We start from the raw sequence: 27,068 nt of genomic DNA on the forward strand, positions 1-27,068 counted from the left end.
ACAATTAGCATCTGTGCAGCAAACATTCAGGATTACACAGATCCTACTCCTTATCTGAGACAGCTTACAAGAATCATCGGTGACCCTTATCAAGGCATATTTCTGGAGCCTACCCTAGACCACTTGAAACAGAAGCTCTAGGGTTGGGCTTATGATTTTGTGCTTTTAACAAGAACCTTAGGTACTCCTTAAAAGCAAGTGAGTCAGGGAATTACTGAATCAAGGATGATAAGAGGTTATGCGTTTTCACTGGGTGAATTATTGAATGGTCGGAAATGAGTTAGGGGCATACCATTTATAGTGAGGAGGGGAAGAAAGGAAAGAGTGAAATGAAATATACTTGTGCTTTTATTTGGTGCCAGTAACTGCACTAAGCACTGTTTGTGAATTTCATTTACTGCTGCTCACAGATCTTTGAGGCAAAACCATTTTACTTTTTTGTACATAGGAACACAGTCTTGGGGATGTAAAGTAACTTGTTCAAGTCACACGGCTGAAAAGGGTTGGAGTACAGATTTGATCCCGGGCAGCAGGCTCTGAGAACTCATTTTTTCAATGTTGCATAGACTGAAATGTTGTCTAATCCTGGAGAAGCTGCAGTGTTAAGTGTTGGGGCTGAGTAGCAGCAGCACTACTGCAGTAGTAGCCGGTCAGCAAAGGCATTGCTGTTTTAATTCAAGATCCAGGCACGGGGGCTACCTTGGTGGTCAAAGGTGGTGACTTGGGACTTCTGAGCATGTGGCTGTGCTGTAAGGGTGGACACTGTGGCATTTCCTTGAAGATTTAGCTGCACTCAAGCTTTTAGCCACGTAAAAGGAGACAGTGGCACTGGCAGAGAGAAGTACCTGGGACAGTGATAGATGATGGTGTGTACATACCTTCTTGATAGGGAGAGTGGTTCATGGTGTCCTACAGAATCTGAGAGTATAGGCTTGAGAGTCTACTGCCTAGGTTAGAGCCCTGTGACTGGTGTGACCTCTTGTTCGCTCTGTGACTGTATTTGTTTTCTGTTGATACTGTGATACATTGTATAAATTTACACCTATTTATTATTTCATACTTCTGTGAGCTGGATGTTTAGGTAGAGTGTAGCTCAAAAGCATTCTCTACTCAGGGCCTCACAGGGTGGAAGCCAAGCTGTTGATTAGGCTGAGTACGTGGGGAAGAATCCATTTCAGAGTTCATTCATGTTGTTCACTGAATTCAGTTCGTTAATATTGTAGGACTGAGGTCCTTGTTCACTCTTTTTTTTTTTTTTTTTTTTTGACAGGCAGAGTGGACAGTGAGAGAGACAGACAGAGAGAAAGGTCTTCCTTTTGCCCTTGGTTCACCCTCCAATGGCCGCCGCGGCCGGCGCACCACGCTGATCCAAAGCCAGGAGCCAGGTGTTTCTCCTGGTCTCCCATGCGGGTGCAGGGCCCAAGCACTTGGGCCATCCTCCACTGCACTCCCGGGCCATAGCAGAGAGCTGGCCTGGAAGAGGGGCAACTGGGACAGAATCCAGTGCCCCGACCAGGACTAGAACCCGTGTGCCGGCGCCGCAGGCGGAGGATTAGCCTGTTAGCCACAGCGCCAGCTCCTTGTTCACTCTTCATGTAGCTCCCTTTATCTTCAAATCAAAAATGGCATGTCGGATCCTTTTCATATGTTTCAATATGTTCCTCTTTGCTACTATCCAGAGAGAGGTCTCTGTCTTGAAGGGCTCCTGTGTTTATATTATGCTGAGCAAATGATGCCTGATAATCTTTCTATTTTAAGGTCAGCTCATTAATGACCATAAGGCATCTTCCATGTAATTATGTAAAAATAGTGTGCTGCCTACCATGATGACCTTGGGCAAGATCTCTTGACTTAGTGGCCTAAAAAGCACTGATTTTTATAGATGGATGAGATTTATAGAAAGCAAGATTTAAGATTTTGCTCTGTGATATGGAGTTATATATGGGAACATATATGTGGAAAAATGAAATTAAAAGAAAAGTTTGTTCTGGTCCAAAAGTTTTTTTTTAACTTTTATTCAATGAATATAAATTTCCAAAGTACGGCTTATGGATTACAATGGCTTCCCCCCCATAACGTCCCTCCCACCCGCAACCCTCCCCTTTCCCACTCCCTCTCCCCTTCCATTCCCATCAAGATTCATTTTCGATTCTCTTTATATACAGAAGATCAGTTTAGCATACATTAAGTAAAGATTTCAACAGTTTGCTCCCACACAGAAACATAAAGTGAAAAACAATAGATGATTTTTTAAATGATGATGAAATCAGATCAGACCTATTGTCATGTTTAATCCCAGTGAGAGTCAAGTTGGGAATTGATAATTTCTTCTTCTTTTTTTTTTTTTTTTTTACAGAAGATCAGTTTAGTATACATTAAGTAAAGATTTCAACAGTTTGCACCCCCATAGAAACACAAAGTGAAATATACTGTTTGAGTACTCGTTATAGCATTAAGTCTCAATGTACAGCACATTAAGGACAGAGATCCTACATGAGGAGTAAGTGCACAGTGACTCCTGTTGTTGACTTTACAAATTGACACTCCTGTTTATGGCATCAGTAATCTCCCTATGCACCAGTCATGAGTTTCCAAGGCTATGGAAGCCCCTTGAGTTCTCCGACTCTTATCTTGTTTAGACAAGGTCATAGTCAAAGTGGAGGTTCTCTCCTCCCTTCAGAAATGCATGTATAATGTGTTCATACCATACATTCTTCATGTGCTTCTTGAAGACCCCTAGTGTTAGTCTGAAATCCTGTGCTCCATTCAAAGGCAGCATATATTTTCCAAACGATGACTGAAAAGCTAAAAATGAGCTTAAATAATTTTCTTTTGGGAAATCTGCTAAAATAATAGCCAGTAGCAGCATGCTCCATTTTTTTCTTCTCTATCCTCCACCTACCCTTCCACCTCCTCTCTCACCATGCTGCTTTGAAAATGTTCTAAAGTCCTTTTCATTAAATTCTAGAGCACAAGCTAATGGATGCCATCAGGCCAGTGAGAACGCAGACCACACTGTAGTGTTTTATTTTTTATGCCAGAAAAAGCATACCTCCACACACAATGCCATTTTAAAAGAGTATTTGAACCAAAGTCTAATTTGAAGAAAATGAATACCTTAAGAAATAACATGGATACCACATAATTTTCCAGTCAAAAACTGTCAAACAGAAGTTCTCACATACTGCAATTTTTTGTTTCACAGCAGTTCTCTCAAAAATACTTTTTTTTCCACTGTGCCCTTTGCAAAAAGCTCATTGAGATTCCCACTCTTCTGTAAGTTATTGGAAATGGATGTGGTCTTTCATTCTGTGTACTTGCCAAAGAATGTTTTAGCATTGAACAATGACAATATGGATGGAAGAGGGAGAACTTAAATCCAGTTTCTAAGATTTAAATGTACCATTTTTTTTTTTTTTTTGACGGGCAGAGTGGACAGTGAGAGAGACAGAGAGAAAGGTCTTCCTTTGCCGTTGGTTCACCCTCCAATGGCCACTGCGGCCGGCAAACTGCGGCCAGCTCACCACGCTGATCCTAAGCCAGGAGCCAGGTACTTCTCCTGGTCTCCCATGTGGGTGCAGGGCCCAAGCACTTGGGCCATCCTCCACTGCACTCCCTGGCCACAGCAGAGAGCTGGCCTGGAAGAGGGGCAACCGGGACAGAATCCGGTGCCCTGACCGGGACTAGAACCCGGTGTGCCGGCGCCGCAAGGCGGAGGATTAGCCTAGTGAGCCCCGGCACCGGCCAAGGTTGTCAATCTTAAATACATACTGCTTTTTGGTAATACAAAGAGAACAAACAAGAACTTTAATTTTTCAGAATATAAAACAATGGAAAAAAATCTATTTTTAATTAGCTCAGACAGATATGAATGATGAGAGTAATGCAGTCTGTGTACTTTATTCACATTGTTTTCCAGTCGCACAGGAAAAACGACCTTGAATTTATGTAATGGATAACACTTTTAATCTACTTTTATGCAAAAAATGAAGTGATTTGACAAGTTTGCTAAGCATTGTGAGCTGCTCAAGACCACATGTGCCACACAGTTTTGTGTGGCCTATTAAAGGACAAGTAAGTAGTGGCAATAGGCCTATGTTCCAGTATAACTTCTGACTTATACTGAATGTTTTATTTAGATGAGAATTTAAGTTATTCAGTGTCCTGATCCAGCTCCCTGCTAATGGCATGGGGAGAGCAGTGGAAGATGATCCAAGGGTTTAGCCCCTGCTACCCACATGGGAGACCTGGAAGAAGCTCCCAGTTCCTGGTTTTGGCCTGGCTCAGATTTGGCCATTGTGGACATCTGGAGAGTGAACCAGTGGTTGGAAGATCTCGATCTTTGTCTTTCCTTCTCTTTCTGTAACTGACTTTCAAATAAGAGAAGAAATCTTTTTTAGAAAAGTTGTTCAGGGCCTATGTGTTCAAATTAGAAAAGCTAGAAAATAAAAGATTAAGAAAAAAGAAGAAAAATTCATCTTAAAGGTTAACTGATTTCCTCATGGGGATATAAATACATATACGTATACATGCAGAGACACAAAGAAAGTTCTTCAAAGCTTTGTGAAAAATGAAATTAAAAGGGGTAAATCAGAAATACATTATTTATCCACATGAACTTGATCAAGTGTGAGACAGTTTTGTAAGTGGTGATATTAGTCATTTACTTCATCCCTAAAGAACATAAGATCCTAGGAATTTAATCATGTCAATGCATCTTTTTGGACATTATTAATTGCAGAAAAATGGGTACTCTTAAATTTTTTTTAAGATTAGGGAAAAAGGCATTGAAAAGGAGCCAAATTAGAACTGTAAGGTGCATATCTAATAATTTCCCATCATTTTCATCAAATTGGCCTGACCTGATGAGAGAAATGAACAGGAGGATTGCTGTGGTGCAGAAGGGCATTTTGATGAAGTTCTTCCATATATGTTTCAATTAAAGCTCCAGGAAACTTCTCCAAACACACTCCTAATAAGCAGATGGTATCAGTGTTTGGCTATAAAAGGTCAGTCAACAAGCAAAATATCTTACACACCCCCCAAAAAACTGTTGTTATGACCTTTGCTCTTGATTGTTCTGCTTTTGCTTTGACTGGATCACTTTTAATTCTTGGTACCCATTGCTTTGATTATGTTTTGTCTTTAGGGTGTACTGGTAAAAACCATGTCTGTGTCCTATTATAATTCTTGGAAGACATGTTTCAGGATTTTGATCCTACTTGTTGAAAATTTCTGTTGAAAGCTCTAGTTTTGTCTGAAGCTGGTCTGGAACAACAGTATTGGCTCCCGTCAAGCAAAGTTTTCCCTATTTTAATTGTTTTTCCAGAATTGTATGGGTTCAACCAATTGAGATATGTACAGTGCTGACTGTTGTTTCTACTGTTAATCACTGGTTCCTTTGCAATTAGGACATTATCAAAATTGATTTTTTTTTACTTGAAAATTGATATGGGAGAGTCCAAGATGGATGAATAGTGACACTCCACACTGACCTCAGCCACCAAAGGATGTCAGAATAATAAAGGAAAGACCACATTCTTCTGGGACTCATTGAGAGAAACTTTCAGTGGAAGATGGACTGAACAGAACAGAGACTTCATGGGGCAGTAAGGAGTAAGGACATGCATGCCACTGCTGTGACACCAGCCATTTCTGTGTCTACATGGTCGACTTCCAGCTGGGAAGTGCCCTATTTCTAGGGTAAGGTGAGAAGATGCCGCCATAGCTCCCACTACTGGTGACTGAAGGAGGGAGAATTCCATGGCACCCACTGGCTTGGAGTCTAGCCTGGAGAACTGGTGGCGATTTGCCTCCCTCTGCTCCCCCACCAAAATGACAATTTGTTATGGTGGAGTTGTAGCTGAACTGTCCTGACTTGAATAATGGAACAATTCTACCACTGCTGGGGGCCACCAGAGCTGGGGCCAGGACCAGGGCAGCTTTCAGGGCAGAGAGCAGACTTCCCTGTGACTGTGGGAGTCTGGATACAGGCCATGGAGCTGAGAGGGTTGCAGGCTGCCTCTGGGTTACTGTGTAGCCACCTAGTCTGATTGTGGAGATTTGGATCTCTCTGAATTCTGGGGACAGGTCTCATGGAGTGGTTAGGGCACACACTGTGGAGAGAGTCAGTGCTCTGAATGGTGCATATACCTGGATGGGTGAGGTGCACTGGCATTGTGGGTTTACTCTAGGGTTTGAGTCAGCTGGTTCACCCTAGCACAGGAAGGGCTGGAACTGTGAAAACACGAGATGGTTCCAACATCTTTCTCTCTCTCTCTCTCTCTTTCTTTTTTTTTTTTTTTACAGGCAGAGTGGACAGTGAGAGAGAGAGACAGAGAGAAAGGTCTTCCTTTGCCGTTGGTTCACCCTCCAATGGCCACCGCAGCCGGCACACTGTGCTGATCTGAAGCTAGGAGCCAGGTGCTTCTCCTGGTCTCCCATGGGGTGCAAGGCCCAAGCACTTGGGCCATCCTCCACTGCACTCCCTGGCCATAGCAGAGAGCTGGCCTGGAAGAGGGGCAACTGGGACAGAATCCGGCGCCCCGACCGGGACTGGAACCCGGTGTGCCAGCGCCGCTAGGCGGAGGATTAGCCTATTGAGCCGCGGCGCCGGCCCAACATCTTTTTCAATGACTGTAACCAAGGTGTTCCACCAGGCCCATCTTGGCTGTCCGTCTTGGCTCTTGACTCACCCACAAGTAGTGGCCTGATCTCCCTGGCCCCACCCAGCACACACACCTGGAATGCAAGTATATGCCTTAGTTACTCCATTGAGGCTCAGAGTCAGAATTCGTGGAATAAAGCCCTAAAGAATAAAAATCCTCAAGAGGAGATAGTAACAAGGTACTACCAACATGCACAAAAGTCACTATAGAAATATAAAAATATGAACAAGGAATACAATATGATTCCCTAAAAGAGAATCAATAATACATTAATATTGGACTGTGAAGGATGGAAAACTATTGAAATGTATGAAGAAGAATTAAAATAATGATGGCAACAATATTCAAAAGCACAGAGAAACAATTAAATAAGGAAAGGAAATTCTGTAGATGAGAAGTTCAACAAAGAGATACATTGAAAAAAAGAAATATTTGAAATGAAGTATTCAATAAGTCAAATAAAAATACAGTGAAAATTCTCAAAACAAAAGAGTTGATGAAGTAGAAGAAAGAATATATGAACTAGGAGACAGGTCTTTTGAAATAACTTAGGAAAGAAAGAATAAAAAATCAGAAAATTAAAAACAATGCTCAAGATCTGCTGGGTACCAAGAAATAACCAAAAATATGAGTCTTAGTTGTTCTTAAAGGTGCGGAAAAACAGAATGACTTAGGAAACCTATACAGGGAAATTGTAGCAAAAAATTTATCCAATAAGAGAAATATATGGACATTCAAATACGGGAAGCTAATAGAACCCCAAAAGGTATGATTAGACAAGATCCTCAAGATGACACATTATAGTCCAACTTTCAAAATAAAAGATGAATATCCCAAAATTTGCCAGACAAAAACCCTAGATCACATTTAAAGGAACTGCCATCAGACTGACACCAGATTTCTCACCAGCAACCCTACAGGCTGACAAAGAATGGAGATACATATTCCAAGGACTTACAGAAAAAAACAACCAGTGAAGAATACTTTATCCAGCAATGCTCTCATTCATGAATAAAAATGAAATAATAGCATTCCATGACAAGCAAAAGCTGAAAGAATTTGTCACCAATGGGCTAACCTTACAAGTGCTGCTTTAGTATGTACTACACAGAAACAAAGAAAATCAGCCTTATGAAAATATTTGAAGGCAAAAAGCCATCAAGTAAAAGAAGGATCTAAACTTAAGGCCTGAAATCACCAAATTGCTAGAGGAAAACATAGAAGAAATGCTGCAAGGCATTAGCCTAGAGAAAGACTTCTTGCATAAGACCCAAGAAGCACAATCAAAAACAGAGAAATAGGTAGAGTATTCATAAACATCCCTCTCTGGGAGTGGCTTTACCTAATAACATAATATTTGTTACAGAGATAGGGAGAGACATTGAGACAGAAAGAGGCAGAGAGAGGGAGAAGGAGGGAGGGAGGGAGGGAGGGGGAGAGAGAGAGAAACAGAGATAGGGACAGAGACAGAGAGAGAAATTTTCAACCCTCTGGTTCATTCCCCAAATAGCTGCTATTGCCAGGCTTGTGTTGGGCTGAAGTCAGGAGCTTGGAACTCCATCTGGGTCTCCACCTCAAGTTCCTGGACCACCTGCTGCTGCTTTCCCAGGGATTTGGATTAGAGGTAGAATAGCTGGGACACAAACTGGTGCTCATATCCTGTGCTGGCATCACATGTGACAACTTAACCTGCGAAACTACAACAGCAGCCCCAGAATATTTGTGTTTTTAATTTCATTAAGAATGGATTGTGAATTATTTTCCGTAATGACTTAAAATTTTGAAATTTAGCCACCAGCATGGAAGAATTTCTGTCTCTCCAAATTCTTAACACTTTGTTAGTCACATGTAGATTTTTTTTTTTGCAGTTTGATGTAAAAATGATGTTTCAATATTGTCTTCATTTATCCTCCTGTGATTATTGGTGACTTTTCTTTATTCATATATTTCTTATTTAAAAGTCTCCTGTGAATTTCTTATCCATATGTTTTATTCTATTTTCTATTGGATTTCCCAGTTTTTGTTAGTCATTTGGTTTTTTTAATGCATTATAGATACCAAACTCTTGACACTTTTAAACATTGTGAATTTTTCCAGTTTTGTATCTTAGTGTTGATGTTGTCTATAATTTTTGATGGAGCAAGCTATTACTTTTTATCTTATTCATAGAGATTTTGCCTTTCTAAACAGGAGCACAGGGATATTCGCCTACATTTTTATCTATTGGTTTTATAGTTATATAGTCTGTTGTGTTCTTTAAGTCATCTGAAGTTCTGAGATGTCACTTTTTTTGTACACTAAAAAACTTTCCTAATATATGAGCAATACAAATAAAAATATCATTGGATTTCTTATTAGGATTGCATTGAATGAATAACATAATTTTAGGAAAATTGACATCTTAACTATCTTACATTGAACTCTCCTGGAACATGCAATCTGTCTTCATTTGGATATCTTTTCTATTCTTTAACTTGAATGTTTTCTCTGTAAAAATCTTGAGCATACTTTTGCAGACTAATCTGGAACATTTCATCAATTTATTTGCTGTTATAAATAGTAGTATACATTCTCATATTGCTGATCTAATATTGATATGCTACTGATACTTTTGAGTAGATACTATGGTATCTTTACTGAAGTCTATTTTTAAACACATTTATTTATGTCTTTGAAGGGCAGAGGGAGAGGGAGAGAGAGAGAGAGAGAGAGAGAAACCTTCTGTCTATTGGTTCACTCCCAAAATGTCCTCAAGAGCCAGTGCTGCACCAAACCAAAGCCTAACTCCATGCAGATCTCCCAGGTGGGTGGCAGGGGCCCAGGTACTCGGGTCATCTTCTGCTGCTTTCCAAGGTTCTTGAGCAGGGAGCTGGATTAGAAGTGGAGCACCAGGGACTTGAGCAAACATCTATATGGGATGCCAGTGTACAGGCAGTGACTTAACCCACTGCTCCACAATGCAGTGTGGAGATATGTGTGTGTGTGTGTGTGTGTGTGTATATATATATATATATATATATATATATATATTATAAGATTTAGGTTTACAGCAAAATTGAGAGGAAGGCAGAGATTTTCCAGTCTTCCTGCCCGACATGCACAACCTCTTCCTTATCAACAGCCTCCACTAAAGTGGTCCATTTCTTTTCTTACAGCTGATGGACAGCCACTGACACATCATTTCACTTCAGGTCCAGAATTTACATTAGGGTTCATTGTTGATGTTGAACATTCTGTGGGTTTGATCAAATATTTCATGACATCCTTCATATTTGTAGTAGAGTGCTGTTTAAATTAAATTTTTATTTCTATTGATATAAGTAGAACAGATTTCCTGAGTTTCTTGAGCTCCTTATTTATTCTGGATATTAATCCTTTATCAGATGCTTATTTTGCAAATATTTTCTCCCATTCTGTAGATTGCCTCTTCATTTTTTACATGTTTTCTTTGCTTGCAGAAGCTTCTTAGCTTAATGTAATCCCATTTGTCTATTTTTTCTTTTTTTTTTTTTTTTGCCTGTGCTTCTGGGTTCGTATCCAAAAAGTCTTTGCCTCTGCCAATGTCTTGCAGTGTTTTCACAGTTTTCCTCTAGTAATTTGATAATTTCATGTCAGAGGTTTAGGTCCTTGATACACTGTGAGTCGATTTTTGTATGAGTTTTAGGGTGGGGTTTTATTTCATACTTATGCATGTGCAGATCCAGTAATTAATTCTGTTACTATTAGAGCTCTACTACTATTGCTAGCAAGTAAGTTAAATTCAAGAATTTTATTTTTTGTAACTGACTGCTTTACTTCGCTGGCTCCAAGTACCCAGAAAACTTCCTTGCTTGTTTCTTTCTTTTTTTTTAAGATTATTTATTTAAAGGTCAGAGTTACACAGATAGAAGAGAGGCAGAGAGAGAGAGATCTTCTGTCCACTGGTTCACTCCCCAAATGGCTACAGCAGCCAGAGTTGAGCTGATCCGAAGCCAGAAGCCAGATGCTTGGACTTGGGCCATCTTCTGATTTCCCAGGCCATAGCAGAGAGCCAGATCCGAAGTGGAGTGGACTCAAGCTGGCGCCCATATGGGATACTGGGACAGTAGATGTCGGCTTTACCTGCTGTGCCACAGCTCCGGCCCCTTGTTTCTTGTTTTTTTCCATACCTCCTTTCTATGGGCGGGGCAGCTGTCCAAGCTGCTGCAGGAACTTGAGCAAATATCTATATGGGATGCCAGTGTACAGGCAGTGACTTAACCCACTGCTCCACAATGCAGTGTGGAGATATGTGTGTGTGTGTGTGTATATATATATATATATATATATATATATATATTATAAGATTTAGGTTTACAGCAAAATTGAGAGGAAGGCAGAGATTTTCCAGTCTTCCTGCCCGACATGCACAACCTCTTCCTTATCAACAGCCTCCACTAAAGTGGTCCATTTCTTTTCTTACAGCTGATGGACAGCCACTGACACATCATTTCACTTCAGGTCCAGAATTTACATTAGGGTTCATTGTTGATGTTGAACATTCTGTGGGTTTGATCAAATATTTCATGACATCCTTCATATTTGTAGTTTTTTTTTTTTTGCCTATTATTTAGGCAACAGCTCCTTTCAAACTCCCTGAAGCCTAAGCTCATATTTGCTGTTCTCCCAAGGCTCTGGCTTTGGATTATCTCCTTATTTTACACTTAAGTGTTTTCACTTTTTAAGTTCAACTTTTAAAATAATTATTGTGATGCTTTATTTTTTTATCTAGAATATGATGCTTTATTTTTTTTATCTAGAGTATACGTGTATTTGTAGCCCTAAAGGAACCAATTTATATCAGTTTGATTCACTTTTGTTGCTGTAAGTTTCAGTTTGAGCATCTTGCTAAATACACATTAAGATGTTTGAAATCCTAATTCTCTGGTTCTAACCTTTAGATGTCAAAATCAGTCTTGCTATGAACTGCCTGACTTGGTTTATTGCTAGCATTTCTTTACCCAATCTAAAGACATACTGGGAGGGAAGCAGAACTATCAGATTAGTGTTGTGATTTCCCCCAAATTCTTTGAATCTGAATTTCTATATACTCTCCAGTTCCTAAGAGTTTTAATTCTCTTAAGAAATCAATGTTATACAAATAGAGTTATTGTTCATTTTTAATAAAAAAAACTTCCTTGGCTCACTCAGTAATACCTTAATAGGTTTCATGCCTACTGACTGGATATTTCTGTTTCTCTTGTAGGTTACATGCCTGATTTAAAATGCTGCAAGTCTTAAAACACAGATAGTGAGCATTATATTATAAAGGAGCATTTAAATAACCATTTTTGAAGTTTTATGGCAATTTGCATAAGAAATAAAACTTAAGATATAATCTCATACAAAAATAAATTCTATTTTTTCTATTTAATTTTAATTAATATAAAAGAAAATATTTCAAGTATTTCATAGATGCAATTCAAAATTATAATGATATCTCCCTCCTTTTCTTTCTCACTCTCTCGTTCTTTTTCTTCCTTTCCTTTTGTTGCTTTAAATATGGTGATAACATACTTTGAATTTATTTTATAATCACAGGCTTAATGCCTAACTGAATATGCTGTTCAACTAGTAAAAAGTAGAAAGACCACAGTTCCACAGGAATACAGACATAGGCTATAAACAATAATCAAATCATAGGGTGTCAATTTCACTCCTATACATTTTTCATTTTGTACTATCTATATTGTTTTCGATATCACTTTAAAGCATGATGTCCTTTGGTCAATATAAGATGGCTCTTTTTGCAAAGTAATATTTGTATAGCGTTTTATTTTTTTTAAAGATTTTATTTATTTATTTGAAGGTCAGAGTTACACAGAGAGAGGAGAGGGAGAGAGAGAGAGAGAGAGAAAGAGAGAGAGAGAGAGGTCTTCTGTTGGTTCACTCCCCAAATGGCCGCAACGGCCGGAGCTGTGCCGATCCGAAGCCAGGAACCAGGTGCTTTCCTCCAGATCTCCCATGTGGGTGCAGGGACCCAAGGACATGGGTCATCTTCTACTGCTTTCCCAGGCCACTGCAGGGAGCTAGATTGGAAGTGGAGTAGCTGGGACTAGAACCCGTGCCCATATGGGATGCTGGAGCTGCAGGTGGAGGATTAACCTACTGCACCATGACGCCAGCCCCTGTATAGTATTTTCAACTCAAAGTAGGCCTCTTCGGGATGAAAAGCCCTTGTTAATATCAAATAAACAACACATAACTACACATTACTCATATTCTATGTGTTATATACACATATGTATATATATACCAGTAAATACTTGAAATCAAGTCATAGTGTATTCTAGCCAAAGAAAAAAAATTAACTGGAATATAAACTAATGTATGTAAGAAAAATTTCTGTATGAAATAGTTGTATCACTCTACAAATCCATGTTACTACTCTTTAGGATGACAATAGAAGAATGCATATTTCAGAAAAATATTCAGTAGCTTCATCAGTTATTTGACCAGTCACTCATTATAAGCCTTTCAGCTGTTTTAATTGATTCTTCACTAAGTCAATAATTACTATTTGTTGTGGTAAGATCAAAATATAATCATATATGAATATCCTCTTATTTAAAAAAATTCAATGTCTTTTTAGTGTTCCTGATGCATACATTACTTCCTGCCAACATCAATTAGTAGAGCAAGTAGCACAGATCCTCTCACATTTCTTTAGTTTTGCTAGTAGATATTGAATTGCACATGCATTGTCTGCACTAACCTATCCTTGTACTTGCCTGTCTACATGCCTTTTCAGTAAGAATATCATGAATAATTTACCTTACTGTCATCAAAGACTTCTAACATTAGCCCTTGGTCCATGCTTTTTCCTACCCAAATTAGAAAAAGGATTATATGTACAGGTATTGTCAGATGTATGTTGTAGGCTAGGGTAGAAAAAGTAGAAACTTCCTCAGTCTTCTGCTCTGTCGAATACCTTCCCACTCCATTTCCATTTACCATTGTCTCTCTCCAATTACTGAGGGGACTACAGGTCTGGAAGCATTAAAATATATTGAATTTTTATATTGAACTTGGCTCTCTAGATGTGCCTCATTTGCAAACTTCTAATGTTTACAAAGAAAAAACAAATTCTTTATGTAAAGAAATCGAAAAATTACATTGGCACCATACAACCTTGTTGTTCAATTATTCAACCCTCATGATTTTTCTGAAAGAGTAGCTGCTCATATATATTTTCTGATGGCAACACAATTCTCACTATGGATTTGGCAGGTGAAAAGCATGACAGCTATTATAAATAATACAGAAATCCTGTATCTTGGATAAACATACAAGGTAATAAAACTCTTATTTGAATAACATGCCAGAATTCAACATTCAAATGATTTTTTATCTCCTTCAAAGTAGTTAGCTTGGAACATATATCCACTTACTTTTTCTAATGCTGTCTTGGCTCAAGACATTTGACAGCTTCTCTTTCAGAACAGGCCTGGTATACCTTGTTTTAATAGCTTTTGTGGTAATGAACCACTGCCGTGGAAGTGTTGCTCTTGTTCCTTTCTATTTAAAAGATATAAAAGTTACTTGGAGCTAATGAAAGAATTGTCCAAGTTGGGTAATGTATTTGGTTTTGCTCACACTGTGTTGTGAGGCTAAGAAGTAATGGGGTGTTGTTTTCTGTGGGAAATGCTAAGGATATAATTATAAGAGTTTTATTCACTTCAGAGTAAGTTTTCTTGGTCTCACAAAGCATGCTAATATTTTTTGAAATTTGAAGACCTTTATTAACTTTCCACAAAGATTATTGATATGGTAAAGGCATTACAGGAGCTTAAAAATTATTTCTCCAAAAATACTCAGTGTTTTTTAAGTTCTCCCATTTAGAATTTGTAATTCGTCAGAAGTCTACTTTGGCCAATTCAGCATTTAGATTCATATTTAGGGAGCTACTGCCACTTATTTTCAGGTTAATTCAGGTATAATGGGCAAGTAAAAGTGTATACGTTCAAGGTATACAATATATTTTCATATACATATTCTTTGTTAATTTTTTTGTATGATAAAGGTAATGAACATGTCTTTCACCTCACATTCTTAGCATTTTCTGATATGAAAATGCTTACTATCTACTCTCTGAGTGAATTTCAAGTATATAAAACGTTGTTAGCTATGGTTACCATGCTGTACCTCAATTCTCCAGAACTTATTCATCTGATGAATATTTTCCCTTTGATCATGCATATGTTTATGCAGTGTTCCCTTTCCTGGGGCAGAGGGGTGTAATGAATAAACAGGGGGAGCAGTGCACTTGGAAAAAAAAGAGGTCTTAAATTTAGATGCATTGATCTTTTGGTTAAGTGACTTAACCATTCTTTGTCCATTTTTCTCCCCATCAGTGATGCTTATCAGCCTATATAGATTATAATAATTAAGTGAAGTTGCTTTTTTAAAGTTTTTTTTTATTTGACAGAGTTAGACAGTGAAAGAGAGAGAGACAGAGAGAAAAGTCTTCCTTCCATTGGTTCACCCTCCTAAAATGGCCGCCACAGCCGGCATGCTGCGCTGATCCAAAGCCAGGAGCCAGGTGCTCCCTCCTGGTCTCCCATGCGGGTGCAGGGCCCAAGCACTTGGGCCATCCTCCACTGCCCTCCCGGGCCACAGCAGAGAGCTGGAGTGGAAAAGGAGCAACTGGGACAGAATCTAGTCCCCAACTAGGACTAGAACCCGGCACCCATATGGGATGCCATGCCGCAAGCGGAGAATTAACCAAGTGAGCCATTGTGCTGGCCCTGAGGTTGCTTTTGAAAGTTCTGTGGGGGGCCTGGTTATAGCAGGAGACAGATCCCTAGATATCTGAATAGGGACATTGAAAAATTCTGTAATGAACTAGTAATTATTGTTCCCTTTTAGTTTCTAATCCTTTCTCTCCACTCTCAGTTTCTTTGGAAAATGCTGAAATGCTGCATGAGCACAAAGATTGTTGCTGCACTTGATTCAAATGGTCGCAAGCCCAAATCTGGAAATATGAAGGCCTTTTTGTGATTTTGATTATAATCAATGACATGATAAACATTGCAGCTATGAATTCTAGCTACTATTTGGAGATTAAGCTATATATGTCATACTATATAGCTTAATTTATCTACATACACATTTTTAGATTTATATGCACACATAAGCACATGAAATACCTTCAAAAAGTTTATAAAGTGCATATTGTAGAAAAGCTATGCATAGATTTCTAAACATTTTACACAAGAAATAAACATGTAACTACTTTTTATAAATATCTGAATAGGATCTAGTTTGAAGGATTAAGAAGGATAAGACATCACTTTGAATGAAGCCCCTATCATAGCAACATGAATTCTGATAAAACTGAAAGAAAGAACAAACATCAAATTTATGGTGAAGCTTGGGTAGAAGAATGGTGAAACCACTGAGGCCTAACAAAAGTTAATGGGGATGATGTCTCCAAAGAAATCAACTGTTTACAAATGGATAGCTTGTTTTAAGGAGGAAAAACATGATGTTGAAAACAAAGCTCACAGAGGCACCTAGTCCATATTCATTTTCTTTATTTAAAAAACCTTTTGTCAAAATACAGTATACACACTGAGAAATGCATATAAGTATCCTGATAAATGAGTTTTCAATTCTCTGATGATACTCAATGATCAAACCTGAGATTAAGAACAAAACATTGCTAGTACCCCAAGAGTTCTCACAATCCCCTCCTCCATTTCTTTTTTTAAAAAAATGTGCGAATGACGACTGTGTTGTCATTTACATGGTATGATTTAGTGAAGCAATATTTATAAATAGAATGATAGGACATAAACACAATTTTATACTGTATATATCAACTACTAGAAATAAGACAAATACTTACCTGGCAGGGGAGACACCATGATCAGAAATAAGACAAACATATAATATTTGTCTTTTTGCCTCTAGCTTACCTCATTTAGCATAATGATCTTCAGTTTCATTTCTTTTGTGCAAATGTCAGGATTTCATTTTTTATGGCTAATAGTCCATCCTGTATATATTCTGATTTTTTCTTTATTCAAACATCAGTTGATGGACATCTGCATTGGTTCATATCTTAACTATGGTAAATTGAGCTGCTGTGAACATGGGAGTGTGGGTAACTCTTTCATATGCTGATTTCTTTCCTTTGGTTATATTTCCAGGAATGGGATAGCTGGGTCATATTTTAAATCTATTTTTAGTGTTTTTTATACTGTTTTTCATAATGGCTTTACTAATTTACATTCCCACCAACAGTGTATTAGGGTATCTTTTTTCCTACATCCTCACCAGTATTTGTTATTTTTTGGCTTTTGGATAATAGCCATTCCAACTTGAGTGAGATGGTACCTCATTGTGGTTTTCATTATGCATTTCCCCAATGTCTGATGATCCTGAGCATTCTTCCATGTGTCTGTTGGCCATTTGTATTTCATCCACTGAAAAATACCTGTTCATACCTTGCTCATTTATTAATTGGGTTGTTTATTTTGTTGTTGTTAAGTGAGAACATATATATCCTAGGTATTAATTCTTTATCAGATATGTAACTTGTAAATATTTTCTCCCACTCTATTGGTTCTATTGGTTGACTTTTCACTTTGTTAGCTGTTTCCTTTGCAATGCAGAAGCTTCTTAGGTTGGTATAATCCCATTTTCCCTTGTTTTCCTTTGATCTGGGGTCTTATCCTAGAAGTCTTTGCCTATGGCAATGTCTTATAGCATTTCCCCTATGCTTTCCTCCATTAATTTGATAGTTTTATGTCTCAAGTTTAGATCCTTGATCCATTTTGAGTTGATTTTTGTAAACAATGTAAGGTATTTTTTTTTTTTTCAAATTTCTGCATGTGGAAATCCAATTTTCCCAGCACCCTTCATTGAAGAGATTGTCTTTTCTCCAGGGAATGATTTTAGTTAGTTTGTGAAAGATTGTTTAGCTATAGATTTGTGGATTAATTCCTGCAGTTTCTATTTTGTTCCATTGATCTACATAGCTACCTTTGTGCCTGTATTAGTCTGTTTTGATTATAACAGTGCTCTAATATGTCTTGAAAATCTGTTATTGTGATGCCTCTAGCTTTATTTTTATTGTATAAGATTGCTTTGTTGATTTAGGGCCTTTTATGTTTCCATATAAGTTTTAGGATTAATTTTTCTAGATATTTGATGAATGTCTTTGGTATTTTGATTAGGATAGCATTTAATCTGTAAATTTCATTGGGGTGGGCACTGTGGCTCATTTGGCTAATCCTCCACCTGCAGTGCCAGCACCCTGGGTTCTAGTCCTAGTTGGAGTGCTAGATTCTGTCCCAGTTGCTTCTCTTCCAGTCCAGCTCTCTGTTGTGGCCGGGGGAGGCAGTGGAGGATGGCCCAAGGGCTTGGGCCCCTGTATCCGCATGGGAGACCAGGAGGAAGCATCTGGCTCCTGGCTTTGGATTGGTGCAGTGCGCCGGCTGCAGCAGCCATTTGTGGGGTGAACCAACAGAAGGAAGACCTTTCTCTCTGTCTCTCTCTGTCTCACTGTCTAACTCTGCCTGTCAAAAAAAAATTTCTTTGGACAATGTGGCCACTTTGATGATATGAATTCTTCTAATCCATGAATGTGGAATATTTTTCATTTTTCTGTTTCTGCTTCTGTTTCTTTTATTAATGTTCTATAATTTTTATTGTAGAGATCTCTCACATCCTACATTAAATTTATCCTAAAGTATTTAAATTTTTGTAGCTCTTCTAAATGGGGTTGATCTAATAAATTCTTTCTCAGCCAGAGCATTCTTGGTGCATAAGAATTCTATTGATTTTTGTGTGTTTATTTTATATCCTGCAACCTTGCCAAATTCTCTTATGAGTTTTAATAGTCTCTTAGTGGATTCGTTTGGTTTCCCTAAATAAAGGATTAAGGCAACTGCAAATAGGGATAATTTGACTCCTTCCTTTCTAATTTGCATCCCTTTTATTTCTTTTTTCTTATCTAATGGCTCTAAAACTTCCATAGATATTTTAAATAATAGTGGTTAGAGTTGACTTCTTTTTCTGGTTCCTGATCTTAGTGTAAGTGCTTCCAGATATTCCTCATTCAAGATGATGCTGGCAGTGGGTGTGTCATACATTACCTTAATTGTATTTAAATTTTTCCTTCCACATTCAGTTTTTAAGATTTTTTTTATCATGAAAGATATTGCATTTTATCTAATGCTTTCTCTACATCTGTTGAGATAATTGGATCATGTTGATGCATCTATATTTATCCGGGATGTTGGTCTACAGTGCTCTTTTTTGTACCTTTGGTTTTGGAATTAAGGTAATGCTGGCCTCATACAGCAATCTGGAGGTCTTTGAATAGTTTACGAAGAACTGGTGATATCTAGTTCTGGGCTTTGTTGTGAAGATCTTTATTACTGATTGAATCTCAGGCTTGGTTATTGGTCTCTTCGTTTTCTATATCATTGTTTGCCATTCTATATCAATGTTTGCCATTAGGCAAGAAAAAGAAATTAAAGGGATACAAATTGGGAAGAAAGAAGTCAAACTATCTCTCTTTGCAGATGAAATGATTATTTAGGGGATCCAAAGAACTCTACTAAGAGACTATTGGAATTTTTTCTAGATTTTCCAATTTTTGGAGAAATATCTGTATGTAGTAATTTCTATTGATTGTTCATATTTCTGGGGTTTCAATTTTACATCTCTCTTTTCGATTTCAGATTTGATTAATTTGGGTCTACTCTTTTTTCTTGGTTAGTTCTGCTAATGATATTTCCATTTTATTTTTTTAAAAGTGATCTCATTTCATAGATCTTTTGTATAGTTTTAAAATTTCCATTTTGTTCATGTCTATATTATTTTTTCCTTCTACTAATTTTGGGTTTGGTTTGTTCTTTTTTTTAGGTCCTTGAAATGCACTGTTAGATCATTTATTTAATATCTTTCTAATTTTTTGATTTAGGCACTCATTGCTACAATTTTTCCTCTTAACATTGCTTTTGCTGTATTTCATAAATTTTGAGATTGTGAGTTTTTTCTTTCATTCATTTCAAGGAATTTTTAAATTTCATTTTGATTTTTTTCCATGACACTGTTAAGAGCATGTTGTTTAGTCTGCATGTGTTTATATATTTATGGAGTTTATTTTGTTGTTAAATTCCAGCTTTATTCCATTGTGTTCAGAAAAGGTACGTGATGTGACATCATTTTTTTTGAATTTGCTGAGACTTGTTGAATGGGCTAGAATATGATCTGTTCTAGAGAGTTTTCCATGCACTGATGAAAAGGATGTGCTTTCTGTAGTCATGGAATGGAATGTTCTGTAGATACCTATTAGGTCCATTTGGTCCATAGTGTAGATTAGCTGGTATGCAGGGATGGTTCAGTGTTCGCAAATCAATCAATGTGATACACTACATTAACAGACTGCAGAAAAAAAACCATCTGATTATCTCAATAGATGCAGAGAAAGCATTCGATAAAATTCAATACCCTTTCATGATGAAAACTCTAAGCAAATTGGGTATAGAAGGAACGTTCCTCAATACAATCAAAGCAATTTATGAAAAACCCACAGCCAACATCCTATTGAATGGGGAAAAGTTGGAAGCATTTCCACTGGGGTACCAGACAGGGATGCCCACTCTCACCACTGCTATTCAATATAGTTCTGGAAGTTTTAGCCAGAACCATTAGGCAAGAAAAAGAAATTAAAGGGATACAAATTGGGAAGGAAGAACTCAAACTATCCCTCTTTGCAGATGATATGATTCTTTATTTAGGGGACCCAAAGAACTCTACTAAGAGACTATTGGAACTCATAGAAGAGTTTGGCAATGTAGCAGGATATAAAATCAGTGCACAAAAATCAATAGCCTTTGTATACACAGGCAATGCCATGGCTGAGAAAGAACTTCTAAGATCAATCCCATTCACAATAGCTACAAAAACAATCAAATACCTTGGAATAAACTTAACCAAGGATGTTAAAGGTCTCTACAATGAGAATTACAACATCTTAAAGAAAGAAATAGAAGAGGATACCAAAAAATGGAAAAATCTTCCATGCTTATGGATTGGAAGAATCAACATCATCAAAATGTTCATTCTCCCAAAAGCAATTTATAGATTCAATGCGATACTAATCAAAATACCAAAGACATTTCATCTTATTGATCTATCCATTGATGAAAGTTTATTGTTGAAGTCCCCCATTATTTTTGTATTGTGACTTAATTTTTTACTTTTGAAAGTTGGATTATAATGTGTTATGATAAGAATTTTCTCTGATCATGCTTATTTGGGGTTCTATGTGCTTCCTATTTTTGGATGTTCATTGTTTCTCTGAATTGGTGACATTTTCTGCTATTATTTCACTGAATAGATTTTCTTTTCCCTTTTTAAACCAAGTATTTAATTTTTATTAATATAAAAAGAACAGATTTCATGTAGTTAATAGATATAATTCTAAGAATATAATGGTACTTCTCTCCTTCATCTTTCTTTCTTTTTGATTTTTGTGAACACATTTTTAATTTGCTGGATTGTCACTGGCTTAATGTTCACTAAATAAAGTGTTCAACAAGTAAAAAGAGGAATGACTACTATTTAGCAGGAATATAAACAATGGCTATATACAATAATCAAATCTTTAGATGTGAATTTCACTCTTGTATATTAAATTATTTTTGTACTCCTTATATTCACTACTGCAAATCAGAGAAAATATATATTTGTCTTTTTGGGTCTGGCTTATTTCACTACTCATAATAGTCTCCACTTGCAACCTTTTTGTTGTAAAATACAGGATTTTGTTCTTTATTACTGAGAAGTATTCCAACATATATATATATTGTTTATATCATATATATCATTCATCATATATACATATATTATATTTTCTTTAACTGAGTAGGTTTTGTAAGCCAATTTTTAATTTGTTACTTGAAGAATTCCTACTATTTGTATATTGGGTCATTTGATGGTCTCCCATGGATCCTGAACACTGTTTTTGTTCTATTATCTTATTCTTTTTTTCAGATTGAGATACTTCCAAGACATGTCTTCTAGATCATTTTTTGCCTCAAATAGTCTGTTGTTATGTCTTTCCACTGTACTTTTAATTTGACTTACTGAATACTTCATTTATAATATTTCTAGTTTTTCCAGTATCTCCATCTCTGCTGAATTTCTCATCCATGTCATGTAATGATTTCTTAATTTCATTTAATTACTTCTCTGTATGTTTAGTAAACTTGCAGTCATTATTTTGAATTCTTTTTCAGGCATTTTATCAGTCTCTCCTTCCTCACAGTCCAATATTAATGTATGATTTGTTCCTATTGGGCATCATATTTCCTTCCTCATTCACATATAAGGAATTCATAGTATATAGAAATACAACATAATATAAAAATGGGCAACAGACTTGAATTCTTGTGCAGATAAGAAGACATGCAAAAGACCAACAGATATATCAATAATCATTCCAAGAAATCTGTAGTAAACCTACTGTGCAATTGAACCTCAGTGCTTTTTACTCCTAAGTACCAATGTACCATTAAATCAATCTTTCCTCCCCCTCACTCCCTTCTTCCTTTCGATTATAAAATATATTTCCAAACTTAGTTTTTTGCTTTAACTTGGCTACTTCAAGCAAATCTATCACTTTCCTTCTCAGAAAATCATGCCTCTGTTTGGCATATGTATTTTATTGTTATCCTGTTTCACTACCCCTTTCCCTATTCCAGATGCATCCCAAGCTCTAGCTAACTTTAACAATACTTTGTTGAGCACCTTCTATGTGCCATACTCTGTACTAGGAACTGTAAAATATATAACCTCAATTAATTCTCAAAACCACCATACATAGTTTGTATGTTCCCAGGAAGAAAACAGAGTTGTAGAGGGAGTGGTTTGACCTCAAGGTCATGTGGTTCATCTTTGGATGAGCTGGCCTTCTAAACCCAAGAGCACATTTGTTTTCTACTAGTGTGTTGTAAGAAAAAAGTTGGAGAACCTTTTGAGGAAGAATAAAATCTATAGAGTCACCAAAATAAATGACAAGATGATGTCATACTGCATATAAAAATTAGATGGCAATAGAGAAACGTATTTTAAAGGGTCCTGAGGGAAGCTTTTTATAATTTTCTGTTTTGCCTGTTTTTTTTTTTTCACCTTTATTTCCTAGTGTAGAAATAAACTATGGAATACTGCACAGTGGTAAAAAAATATGAAATCTTGTCATCTGCAACAAAATAGATGTAACTGGAAACCATTATACTTAGTGAAATAAGGCAGTCCCCAAAACACACATACCATATGTTTTCCCTGATGTGTGGTAACTAATAGACTTACTAAAGGTAATCTATAGGAGTGAAATTGACAGTTTGTGATTCAATGATTTTTAACAGCCCTTGTCTTGACTGTTGAGGAGCAGTGTTTTTGTCTTCATACTATTTGTTGAACTCTTTATTTGGTGTAGATTCAATCTTATGAATATAAAGTTAATTGAAAATAGAAATTTGTAAAAAATAAGAATGAGAGTAGGAGAGTGAAGAGGAAGAAGGATGGGATCACGGGTGGGAGGCAGTGTAGAGTCAAAAGTATCACTATGTTCCTGAATCTGTATATAGGAAATACATGAAATTTGTATACCTTAAATAAAATAAAAACAAAAAAAATATAAAATAACAAACTATCAAGTACAATAAAGAATCAGTCAACTTTTTTGACTTTTCAAATTAAAAAATCAAATTCCTTAGAGACAAAGTCCTGGGCACAGCTGATGGCAGATTGTATATTAATTGTGATTTGTCTTCTGGTAGGATTTGAAATTAAATTTTTCTTGACTTGAAATCTTTTGACCCATTTATTACTGCTTGGTCTTGGTGTTGGTTTCTTTCTGAGCCAGACCTGGAATGAACTCTTGTGATCTACATGTTCTGTCAAATTTCCTTCCTTGGGAATGTCCAGATCCCAACACTTAACACTGGTTCTCAGCATTAGGATCCTGACACTCTGAGCTAATTTTATCTCTAAATAACTTTAGATTTCTTCATTTCTTCCATGGCCTCCCAAGAGATTTCATTTTTTCCCTGAATTTTCACTGATTCAAATCTGTTGTTCACTCTTTCTAGAATGTAGAGTAATCTATTTAAAGCACAAGTAAGAGTGTCCCATTCCATTGCTTAAAGCATTTCAGTGGCTTCTGGTCAGCATAAAATAAAAGCTTAGCATGGATGACATCTGCCATTTCCCTAGTTTCTTCTCTCAAGATGCAGCAACATCAAGTACACTGATCTGACTGGTGATTCCTGAAATTGTGATTCCCTGTCTCTCCCCACCCCATTTTATGTCTTACCTCCAGAGTTTACTTTCTCATTCTTCATTTTGGCCTCTGCTCAAATGTTGCTTCTTCTGAGAGATCATTCTTAACTGCAAAAGTCCTTTCTTCCTATTCTCCCATCCTTTTGCTTTGTCTTGTAAATTTGCTTAACATTTTTTAGTATCTACCATTATATGAATAATATGCATTTATTTGTTGTTTGTCTCCATCAGTCGAATGAAAAGATTTGTCTTCTTTGCTCACTGCTGTATTCCCCAGTGTCTAGAATAAGGCCTGACATAGACAGAGTAGATGTTTAATGAATATTTATTTAATAAATGGATATAATCTGCCCCATTCATCTGAAATTTCTTTCTCTCTCTTGCTTCACTCCTAACTCATCTTACTTAGTTCACATATTTTGTCTTCCAGGCAGCCTCTCTAATTATGACAAGCCCCTGATAGAATCTGTATAAGGTGTCTCTGGCTCAGCACCTCTATGATAACTGAAATGGATTAAATATTTGTGTTCTTCTCAAATTCGTGTGTTTAATCCTGAATCTACAATGTAATGATATTTGTAGGTGAGGTCTTTGTTAGGTAATTAGGTCTAGTTGAGGTCATGAGATGTGCCCCCAAAGTGGGGTTAGTGGCTTTGTAAAAGGAGGAAGAGTCCAGAATCTTCTATCTCATTACCATGTGAAAAGATGTCCATCTACAGATCAAAGAAGAGTCTTACCAGACATTGAATCTATAAGCACCTTCATTTTGAACCTCCTGACCTACAGAACTATGGTAATTGTTTAGCCTGTTGGTTATTTCAGCACCCCAGTCTGGTAATTTTTATAGCAGACTGAATTAACCAATGCAAAAGCAGTATTTATGAATAAATACTGAGTGTTTACTATATACCAGGCATATGCCAAGCCTTTTATTTTTTATATTTCATAAAATCTTCATAATAACTCTATAAATTATGTATGATCAACCTCAGATTGTAGACATGAGAATTAAAAATTAGATCTTCTCTTGTTTGGAGTAAACAGAGAGTAAGCGGTTGAATTGAGTTGAGAATATAGCAAATTATGACACTAAAGATTTTGTTCTTTTTTTTATTTTTTTTTTTTTTTTTTTTAAACTTTTATTTAATGAATATAAATTTCCAAAGTACAGCTTATGGATTACAATGGCTTGCCCCCCATAACGTCCCTCCCACCCGCAACCCTCCCCTTTCCCACTCCCTTTCCCCTTCCATTCACATCAAGATTCATTTTCGATTCTCTTTATATACAGAAGATCAGTTTAGCATCATTAAGTAAAGATTTCAACAGTTTGCTCCCACACAGAAACATAAAGTGAAAAATACTATTTGAGTACTAGTTATAGCATTAAATCTCAATGTACAGCCCACTAAGGACAAAGATCCTACATGAGGAGTAAGTACACAGTGACTCCTGTTGTTGACTTAACAAATTGACACTCTTGTTTATGGCATCAGTAATCACCCTAGGCCCTTGTCATGAGTTTCCAAGGCTATGGAAGCCCCCTGAGTTCACTGACTCTGATCATATTTAGACGAGGATATTGTCAAAGTGGAAGTTCTCTCCTCCCTTCAGAGAAAGGTACCTCCTTCTTTGATGACCCGTTCTTTCCACTGGGATCTCACTCGTGGAGATCTTTCATTTTTTTTTTTTCCCCAGAGTGTCTTGGCTTTCCATGCCTGAAATACTCTCATGGGCTTTTCAGCTGGATCCGCATGCCTTAAGGGCTGATTCTGAGGCCAGAGTGCTGTTTAGGACATCTGCCATTCTATGGGTCTGCTGTGTATCTCACTTCCCATGTTGGATCATTCTCTCCCTTTTTGATTCTATCAGCTAGTATTTGCAGACACTATTCTTGTTTATGTGATCCCTTTGGTTCTTAGTCCTATCATTATGATCAATTGTGCACAGAAATTGATCACTGGGACTAGTGAGATGGCATTGGTACATGCCACCTTGATGGGATTGAATTGGAATCCCCTGGTATGTTTCTAACTCTACCGTTTGAGGTAAGTCAGCTTGAGCATGTCCCGAATTGCACATCTCTTCTAATGAAGAACTGGATTAAGGATTCCTCTGGGTTGCCTTTAGAAATCTCTCTTTTTTTTAAATAATAGGTAAAATCCAACAATTTTATGTAGTACAAGCAAGTGGTATATATCCCACGTAAGCAAGGCTGTCAGCATTTTAAAAAATCAATAAATTGGACATACTACACAAACTGCAAAAATGTTAAATGGTTACATCAACTTTTGTAAAAGATATTTGGCATAAAAAAACTGAGCAAACAAGAAACAGAAGAGAAATTCCTCATCTAGATAAAGAATATCTACCAAAACCAACTTTAATAGTGAAATTGGACAGTTTTCCCTTAAGTTGGGGAAAGGGGGAAGTGTCTTTTTCTCACCACTACTTTTCAATATTATGGTGGAATTACTAGATAGTGCAGTAACACAAAGAAAGGATACAAAATGCATACATATTGGGAAGGAAGACATAAAACTGCTAGCAAATGTCATTATTGCATGTATAGAAAATTCAAAAGTACATCATAAGTACCCCTGGAACAATGTTAGTGTAGCAAAGTGGCGAATTACATGTACAATTTAATTGTTGTTCCATGTATGGGTAAGAGCTAGGATTTGAAATTTAAAAACAAAATTAAGCATCATTTAAAATTGCATCAGGTTAAAAAGCAAATCCCAATCGGTGTCTTTTAACTGGACAGTTCAGGCCATTAACGTTCAATGTGACTAATGAAAAGTGGTAACTTTGCCCTGCCATTTGCCAAAGATAAGTTCTAATATATGCTTTGAATTCCCTGTGATCTTTTGCTGTGAGGTTTCCTTCCTTTATCTTCTTTCATACTGATGACCATGTTTCTGTGTTTCTGTGTGTAACACATCTTTAAGCATCTGTTGCAGGGCTGGACGAGTGGCGACAAATTCTTTCAATTTCTGTTTGTTATGAAACGTCTTTATTTCACCTTCATTCACAAATGATAGCTTTGCAGGATATAATATTCTGGGCTGGCAGTTG

Source organism: Oryctolagus cuniculus, chromosome 2 (assembly GCF_051225735.1).
Source record: "Oryctolagus cuniculus isolate XC-2025 breed Fujian yellow rabbit chromosome 2, ASM5122573v1, whole genome shotgun sequence".
NCBI lineage: Eukaryota > Metazoa > Chordata > Mammalia > Lagomorpha > Leporidae > Oryctolagus > Oryctolagus cuniculus.